Below are 10,227 nucleotides of genomic sequence, written 5' to 3' on the forward strand. Positions count from 1 at the left end.
CCCACCATAGATACATATTGACTAGTTTGTACTGACTGACCATTCATGATCAATAACACTTCAGTTAACAATGAATATTTTACTAAGAATTCTTGTTAATTAGTTGTTTTCAGTGGTGTCTGACTCTACGTGACTCCATTTGGGGCTTTCTTAGCAAAGACACTGGAATGGCTTGCCACTTCCTACTCCGGCTCATTTTACAGATGAGGAAATGGAGATCAACAGAGTTAAGTGACTTGCCCAGGGTCATTCAGTTACTACGTGTCTGAAGCTAAATTTGAACCCGGGTCTTCCTGACTCTAGGCGAGGCACTCCATCTACTACTTGTAGCACCTAGCTCTCTATAGTACTAGGGATTAGTAAGTAGCTAACCTTTTACTTGAAACCAGTAGAACCCTAACCCTGAACTCAGACTGAGACATAATTTCAGAAATAGGCTCGAAATTATTCTAATACTGGACTTGTCTTTTTTTTTTTTAACCCTTACCTTCTTAGTTTTAATTTTAAGATAGAAGAATGGCAAGGGTTAGGCAATAGGGGTTAAGTGACTTGCTCAGGATCATACAGCCAGGAAGTGTCTAAGGCCAAATCTGAATCCAGGACCTCCTAACCCAGGCCTGGCACATCATCCACTGTGCTCTTTAACTGCCCCTTGGACTCAAGTCTTAATCCTGTCTAAGGCTGGACCTCAAGACTTGCCTTTGAAAGGCGTGACTCTGGGCAAGTCACTTATCTCCTCAACAAGGCAGCTCTCCAAAATTATAACTGCTTAAGGATAGGACCAACCCATATCCATAATGACAGAGGGATTTTAATAATAATAATAATAATAATAATAGCATTTCCATAACACCTATTATATACCAAGTGTATAACAAATAGTATCTCAGTTGCTTGTCAGCTCCGGGATGAGGGAGGAAGAGACAATATGGATCATATAACTTCAGGACGTGTGGAAATTTGTTATTAATTTTAATTATTTATTTACAATGTAAACAAATTTATTTATTTATTATTATTATTTATACAAATTTATTAATTTGTCATCAATTTTTAAATTTTAAACTTCTAAAAATATTATCTTGGGTTCAAATCTGGCCTCAGACACTTCCTAGCTGTGTGACCCTGGGCAAGTCACTTAACCACCATTGCCTAGACTAGTGGTTCCCAAACTTTTTTGGCCTACCACCCCCTTTCCAGAAAAAAATATTACTTAGCCCCCTAGAAATTAATGTTTTTAATTTTAATAGCAATTAATAGGAAAGATAAATGCACCTGTGGCCATCACCGCTTTCCTGGATCAATGCAGCACCCACCAGGGGGTGGCGGCGCCCACTTTGGGAATCACTGGCCTAGACCTTACTGTTCTTCTGCCTTGAAACCAATACACAGTATTGATTCTAAGACTGCAGGTAAGAGCTCAAATAAATAAATAAACAAACAAATGAACAAACGAACGAACAAACGAATGAATGAATGAATGAATGAATGAATGAATGAATGAACAAATGAGTGAGTGAATAAATAGATGGATGAATGAATATATGTAAAATCTCATTTTATCTTCGCAACAACTTGGGGAGCTAGATGCTATTATTTTCTCCATTTTACAGTTGAGAAAACTGAGGCAAACAGAAGTAACTTATTCAAGACTGGATTTGAACTCAGGTCTTCCGGGTCCCGCACTCCATCCACAGGGCCACCAGGCTTTCTCTCCCAAGAAGTTCAGTCTGCTACTGAAATCAAGGACCCATTCCCTGTTCCAGTCAAAGACTGATTCCTGGACCCAGCCTGAGCGCTGCCCTTGGTCTCAGGCCAGATCCTAATCCTTGTCTGAGGTTGAACCCAAATTGATCCTGGCCCCAGATGGAGGCCTGACCTGGACTCAGCCTGAGCCTTGACTCTCAAACACAGCCCCCTCCACCCCCCACCCCACCTCCAAGCTGGCTCTTCACTAACACAAGCTGCTCATCGTAAGAGGCTTTACTTACTTCATATCAACACAAAGCACTCTGGGAGAAACAACTCAAAGCACATTATCCAGGGGTCACTCATATCATCCTTAACTTGTCTAAACATACTTCTATCCACTCATAAACTGGAGCTGTCTATGGAGAGTGATGTGTCTTCAGTGGGTGCACCACCCACACAGACACACAGATTCTCCCCGTATCGGAGGACGATATAAAACAAATAAGCCCGTTCGGTTTCCCCCCCACAACCACTGCTCGTTTACATTTCTATTGATTTTAAAGCAACAGCATCACTCTTGGCAAAGCCTGCTAGTAATCATTTTTTTAAAATCTATGTAAACTCAATACAGTCTGTAAAGTTTATCCATTCAAGTGTTTACACTCCTTGGGAGAGTTTACAGAGAGCCCATCGATGGCCAGAAGTGGGGAATCTCTCCAAAGCCAGGGCATTCTCCTTACAAAATGTGAGAAGTGGACAAGAGAATCCCAAGAGCTCCTTGGCCATCTGGGCCAAATGGGACCTGTGCAGGAATAAAACATCCCTGGCAAGGGGTTATCCAGCCTCCAGAAAGGGGCAGTCTGCACTCTCTCAGGACTACTTATGGTCATGGTTAGGAAATTTGGGAGGATTTGTTTTCCTGATATGGGGACCTAAATCTTCATCTTTGCCTTTAAAGCTGCCCTTTCCACTGGCCAACCTAAATAAATCAGGCCTATGATCTAACCCAGTAGTTCCCAAACTTTTTTGACCTACCGCCCCCTTTCCAGAAAAAATATTACTTAGCGTCCTGGAAATTAATTTTTTTTAAATTTTAATAGCAATTAATAGGAAAGATAAATGCACCTGTGGCCATCACTGCTCCCCTGGATTACTGCAGCACCCACCAGGAGGCAGTAGCACCCACTTTGGGAATCACTGATCTAGCCTGTGCCCAAAGGAATCCCTGCCACAGGATGGCAGTCAAAGGGTCACCCAGTCTTTGTTTGAAGACCTCTAGGACTAGGGAACCTCCTGAGATGTGCCATTATTGGGAAATGTTTCCTGACCTCAAAATCTTAACCTTGGCCTCCTGTGGCCAATAGTTCTACCCTCTGGTGCCACACAGAAGAAGTCTAATCCTTCTTCTCAACTGGAAAAAGCATTGAGGTTGGAGTTGGAAGGTTTGGATTTGAATCCTGGCCTTGTTACAGACTGCCTGGCCAACCTTGGACAAATCATTTTGTCTCTTTGAGACTCAGTTTCCATTTCTATTAAATAAGAAATAGTTGATGATTCCATGGCATCAGACACATACTATCTGTGTGACCTTAGGCAAGTCACTTAACCCTGTTTGCCTCAGTCTCTTCATCTGTAAAATGAGCCAGAGATGGAAACAGAAAACCACTCTAGTCTCTTTGCCAAGAAAATCCAAAGAATCAATCGTGAATGAAATGACAGAACAATAGCAATACTTGGTGCCCATTCAGGTTCTGAGCAGGAGCTTGGAGGTGAGCTGAGTTCTGTTGATTTCTCCACTAGATAGAAAGATTGTATTTCTGGAAATCAGCTTGTCCATTAAGGCAAAGTTTAATTGAATTGAGGAGACCCACAGAGAAGTTCTAGGTGAGCAAAGTTGCCACCTTGGAGCATGCAAGCCATCCATCTCTGCCTCTTTCTTTTAGGTCTGATGCTTTTTTCTGTGAATTATTTCCTTTTTACCCTCCACATAGCTTCCTTTGTATATATTTACTTACTTTTTTTCCTCCCCCCATTCAATTAATATCTCCTTGAGGGCAGGAACTGTCTTTGGTCTCTTTCTATCCCTTGTACTTAACACAGTGGCCAGTATATAGTAGGTATTAATCAATGTTTACCGAGTGATTGATTCCAGGATGCAATCTTGATACTTCTCAACCAGTATGCTAAGAGGCAGGTGCTGGAACAGAAATGTGGGTTCCTCCCAGTCCATTGCATCCCCTCTCCAGGCCTCCATTACCTCCCACACTCACTGTCCACAAGCTGGATCAAACCCTGTGCTGAAGCACGTCTTTACAACGAGTTCCCTACAGAAGTGTCTGGGATCAGGGGGTGATGAGATGGAAAGAGAATTTCCAGACTCAATGACCTCATCTGTAAAATGAGGCAGTTTGATTAAAATATTCCTAGTCAGACTCCCTGGAGTCCCTTTCCACCTCAGAAAGTATGATTCTATGATCTAATTTGAAGCTCTCTGATATCTGAGCTAATGAGGTGCCAGGGAGGGAAAGAGAAGAAAGGGGGAGAGTTTTCGGTGGCATTTGGCAGAGTAGCACAATGGAAAGGAAGATGGAAGAGGACCTGGATTCAAATGCAGACTCTGACAATTTCCACCTTTGTTATTTGAGGTAAGATATAACTTACCTTGACCTCAGTTTCCCCACATGAAAAATGTCTTAAACGAGATGACTTCTGAAGCCCTTTCCATCTAAAAAAATCTATGAACCAACAATAATCTCCTCACCTTACAGAGAATGGAGATGATTTACCCAAGATCATACCTGGATTCGGAATCCAAAGACCTGAGTTCAAAACCCAACTCTGCCACTTATTAGTGGAAAATTCACATAAACTTCCCAGAGCAAGCCATTAAACTTTTCTGGGCCTCAGCTTCCCCAACTGGTAAAATGAGAGGATTGGACTAGATTGTGCCTTCCAGCTATAAAAGTTGGGTCCTGCTAAGCCTCAGTTTCCTCCTCTGTGAAATAAGAAGTTAGCCTAGATAACCTCTCAGGCCCCTTCCAGATTTAGATTTCTGTTCTCAACCTTTATGGAACAGCTCTCCCTTTCAACAAAGACCAGGAAGGAGCATGAAACCTAGAAAATCTGCTTACATACATGACCCCTTTCTGTGCTAGACCTAACACATCTTGGACACACAAGTCAGCCGAGCAGAACTTGGCATTGGACAGTCCAGCTCTGGATCCAATCGGAAACAAGGACAGCTGCCTTAGAACATATGGTCAGTTGGAGGAAGCCAGGAAGTACCACCTCCAGCCATTTCGGTCCCTGCCCATTCCTCTCCTGGTCCCTTTTCCTTCTATTTTAGAAAATGTATAAAAGTGCCTGTAGGTCCTAAGAATCCTTTCCCCTCAAAAACATCCAGAGTTCTGGACCTTAAAGATGGCTCTGGCCATATGACAGAATTCATTCTCCCCAGGGCCATTTTGTTCCTGGAGACTTCCTGCCAAGGAGTCCTGAATGATCTCCTTAATGTAATTAAGAAGGAAGAACAGAGTGGAAACTTGCTCAACATTTGGCTGAAAGGAGTTGAGAGTCTGGTTTGGCATCTCCCCTTCCAGAGGATTAGAAGAGTCAAGGCGTTGGCGGGACAGCCAGGGCTGGGTCAAGCCTTTCTTCCAGAGTGAATGACTCAAGCCTTGGGAGAGCTAGAGGTGCTGCTCTCTCAGGGTGGACATAAGAGATGGTCTGCAGAGCCCTCAAGAAGCCATCACTACCCAGAAGTCCTCGTCCGCCATCCCTCTCCCTGTTTTAAATAGCCCGAGTCTTCTGAGTCATCCTGCAATTTCCTCAGTCCTCCTGCCTTCCTGGAGGAAGAATTCACTGGAGAAGATCTCAGCTTAGAAATGGGACAGCAGCATCTCCAGCAAAGGGTCTCGTCTGGTCGATTCAGATTCTAAGAGACTGAATGAGCCTCTCAGGCTTTGTACCTTGACCCACATTTGCTGGTTTTCTTTTCAAAAGAAAATCATGATTTCCATGACAACCACAAACTCTCTAAGGAAAATCGTGGAGGCTGGAGAGAGGCCTGGGTTTGGGGGTTGCTTGGAAGGGATCCCAGATCATCTTCTCCCTGGCCCCACAGGAAGAGAAATGGCTTAGCATCCGTAGGGGGTGCTCAAAGCATCTTTAAGGGTCTCGGAACTGGGAAAAGATTAGGCACCTGGGCTGAAACCCCTCTGCAGAGCTGGGGCAGCCCAGCCAATCAATACACTCAGGGCTTCCATGCCCTGGCTCAGAGCTGGTCCCCATGGCAACTACCTTCTTCAGGCTGGGCAGAAGAAGCTAGAAAGTATCATGGTAAATGCAGGGCTGATGGACGATTGGCCAATGTGCTGAAAAAGGTCAGCAAAGGAAGGAGCCTCCATTCATCAAGGCTCTAGATAGAAGATCAAAGGATGTTAGAATTCAAGCTGGAAAAGACTTCAGGGGTCCTTTAGAGCAACCCCCTCATTTTACAGACAAGGAGTCTGGAACCCAAAGAGACATCTAGGTAGAGCTCTACCTGGAGTCAGCAAAAGTCCTGAGTTCAAATCTAACCTGATCTAAGACAATTACTAACTTTGTGACCTGGGTCAAGTCATTAACCTCTCTCTGCCTCAGTTTTTTCATCTGTAAAATGGGAGTGAATCATAGCAACTACTTCCCAGGGTTGTTACAAAGATAAAACAAGATAATACTTTCGAAATGCTGAAGAACTTGTATAAATGATAGTAGTTGTTGTTATATGACTTGTCCAACGTCATACGTATAGTGCCAGAGATTTGATCCCAGGTCATCTAATTCTAGAGACAGTCAGCTCATAAGAACATAACAATTAAAGCTGAAAGAAACCTGAAGAGAGCAACTGATCCAAATCTCTCATTTTTTCCCATGAAGAAACCGAGGCCCACTGAGCGGCAGAGCTGGGATTCGAACCCAGGTGCCCTGACTTCAAATCCAATGTTCATTTGATTCATTTAACTAAGATTCTTTCCAGTTCGAAATCCATAGATTATACCTCCTTATTTATGCCACATTTATGTCTCTTGCTACATTCTCCCTTGAATCCAGCACTTAGCACAGTGCCTGGCACATTTTGGTTGTAGTTTAGTCATTTTTCATTATATCCAATTTCTTGTGATTCCATTTGGGGTTTTCATAACTAAGACACTGGAATGGTTTGCCATCTCCTTCTCCAACTCACTTTACAGATAAGGAAACTGAGGCAAATAGTAGGCGCTTGATAAATGCTAATTGACTGGCTAACTGTATCCCAACTATACCCCTGGCTTCTATCTCCTAAAAGGCTCTAAGCTCTATGAAAGCAGGACCCAGATGCTTCTTGATGAAATGGAAAGAACAATCAGAGGATGGGTTCCATGTCAGCTTTCCCCTTTTAAGTGGTCTTATATATTCCTATTCATGTACATGTTGTTCCCCTCAGTAAAATGTTAGCTTCTTTATATCTCTAGTTACATCTTAGCACAGCGGCCCACCCATGTTTGTTATTATTCAGTCAGTTCAGTTATTTCTGACACTTTGCAACCCTAGTTGAGGTTTTCTTGGTGAAGATATTAAGGCGGTTGGCCATTTCCTTCTCCAGCTCCTTTTACAGATGAAGAACTGAGACAAACAAGGTGAAGTGACTTGCCCAGGGTCACACAGCTAGTAAGCGTCCAAGGCTGGATTTGAACTCAGATCTTCCTGACTCCAGACCCTGCATTGCATCCACTTTGCCACCTAGCTGCCCCAATCTAGTGTACAGTAAATGCTTAATAAATTCTCGTTGACTAACTGACTGAAATTCCACTTCTGTTTCTTACTAACCTGGGTGACTGAGCAAACAGCTTGACCTCCCTACACCCTCAGATCCCCCAAAGATAAATGGAGAAGGTTGGATTAGAAGGCTTCTAAAGTCGTCTGTGTGATCCTAGGCAAGTCATTAATTCTGTTGACCTCAGTCTCCTCATCTGTGTGTATAAATGGAGATTTTGAATCTTGGACATCATCCCCCAGAAGTCCCTTAGTATTTCCCAAAAGTCCCTTTAATCTCTCCTGCGCCTCCACATTTGCGTGGTCACATTATTGTTTTTTAGATTCTATAGCTCCTCCTCTTCCTCTCTTCTTCACAAATGTGGCTGAGTTAATTTAGAACCTTTTCACTCTAGCTTTGTATGTTCATTTATTATTAATAAGACTTTATAAAAATATTATATTTAGTTCTTTGCATATTCATTTTAATCTCTACATTTAGAATAATCTGGAGAAGGAAATGGCAAACTACTCCAGTACCTTCACCAAGAAACCCCCAAATGGAGTCCCAAAGAGTAGGACATGCCTGAAATGATTGAACAACAACAAACACGTACCAGGCATTGTGCTAAGAGCTAGCTAGAAATACAAAGAGAAAGCCTTCAAGGAGCTTGAACCCAGCTCCTTCCTAGAGCTCTTTCCACCATACCAAAGATGAAGCAACTTGCCCAGAGTCAATCAATTCGATTCACAGAATGGAGAATTAGAAGAGACCTCAGAGACCATGTAGTCCACCCCACAGCCAAATAAGTCTGTCTTCTCTGACGTGCCTGAGACATGGTCATGAGGAGCCACCACCTCCCGAGACAGTCCATTTAATGGTCCACTTGAAGACAGATCTCCTGGTTGGGAAATTCTTCCTGCCGCCCAGCCTCAATAAGCTTCTCTACACCTTCCAGCCTTTGCTGCTGCTTCTCTCCTGGGGGGCCCTAAAAGAAAGGCTCCTCCCTCATCACCCTGGCGTTCCTCCACAGGAAGACATCCATCTCATCTGCCCTGAGCCTTCTCTTACCCGAAAAGAAGATGGCCCTTCCTTTAGTCCAGGAGTAGGCTAGTATGGCTCTCAAGCCATATCTGGCTCCACCTCCCAACCGGCCAGTCCGGGCAGAGCCCCAGGATGTGCCCTTCAGCCCCCACCCCAGATTCCAGCGCCTTCTGCCTCCATCCTCCTCCTCCCGCAGGCATTTATGGTTCTCACGGCCAAAAAGGTTGCCGACTGTTGCATTTAGTCCATCATCCGAAGACATCTTCCCAGCTCTCTCCTCATTCACTAGCATTCATTGGCAAGCACTCCAATAGGTCTCCATCCTCCCTAAAATATGGGGCCCAGATCTGAGCACATATTTCAGACGTGGTCTGAGCAAGTCAGAGTGGACACATCATACCTGTATCTCCCCTCCATTTCCCCTTCCCCCAATAAGACCTTCCATCTTAGAATTGATACTAAGCATCAATTTCAAAGCAGAAGAGTGGTAAAGGCTAAGCAATTGAGGTTAAGTGACTTATCCAGAGTCTTTTTTTTTAAACCCTTGTACTTCGGTGTATTGTCTTATAGATGGAAGAGTGGTAAGGGTGGGCAATGGGGGTCAAGTGACTTGCCCAGGGTCACATAGCTGGGAAGTGTCTGAGGCTGGATTTGAACCTAGGACCTCCTGTCTCTAGGCCTGACTCTCACTCCACTGAGCTACCCAGCTGCCCCTATCCAGAGTCTTTAGTTAGGAAGCATCTGAATCTGGATTTGAGCCCAGGACCGCCTGCCTTCAAGGCTGACTCTCTTTCCACTGAGCCACCTAGCTGCCCCCCTGGATCACATATTGGTAAATCAGCTCTTCTCCCTCACTGAGTGTTCAGTTACTTGCTTGGATTCAGGTGTGAGAGACAGTGCTTAAACCCAGGTGTAAGTTGGTCTACTTTCCACTGCGCTGGGCTGGAATGTTTTGAATTGGATTGAGGTGAATCACATTGATGAGGGAAGGTGCTAACTTTAAGAATCATTAGCTCTAGACTCAGAACTGAAAGGAAAAGCCCATCTAGTTTAATATTCAAAGGGAAACTGAGGCCAAGAAGAGCTGAAGTGATCTGCCCACGTTCTCACAGATAACAAGCAATAGAAATGAGATGCTTTCCTGCTCTGGCTCCAGGAACCCAAGAAGGGCTGAGTCCTGGCCAGAGCTATCATAAAAGAGACCCCAGGAGTTCTCTCCTTCCTGCTGTCTGCCGTCACCATTAACACGGCTCGCCTGTCTCCCTTGTGGCTTCTCGACTTCCCTAGTAGTGGTCCAAAGCTCGCCACATGTCTGGCAGAGGCCCCGACAGCAAGGGGACAGGGTGCACTTGCCCTCTTCCCACCCACTCCTCACCCCCGGAAATATCAGGGCCATCACATCTGGAGACAGATGTGTGCTCTGGAACAGCTTTGCTCCAGAAAAAGGCTGGAAGCCAGGGGCTGAGTGTCCCAGGAGCAGCCCCGGGGCCTTAGCCCCAGCTGTCCTGGATGGAGAGAAAGCGCAAACAAACTGGAAACCAACAGGGAACGGGTGCCTGCTCCCAGAAGAATGGGAAAGATTCCCATAGAAAAACATTCGCTAACAAAGGATTGTTGGGTTCATGGGCTTGGGGGACTCTCCTTCCCTCAAAAAATGTCTCTGCCTTGGCAATTCTATCTGCAAGAATGTAGGAGGAGGCTAGGGGGCACAGTGGATA

The sequence above is a fragment of the Gracilinanus agilis genome, chromosome 1 (genome assembly GCF_016433145.1).
Source record: "Gracilinanus agilis isolate LMUSP501 chromosome 1, AgileGrace, whole genome shotgun sequence".
In the NCBI taxonomy this organism is placed as follows: Eukaryota; Metazoa; Chordata; class Mammalia; order Didelphimorphia; family Didelphidae; genus Gracilinanus; species Gracilinanus agilis.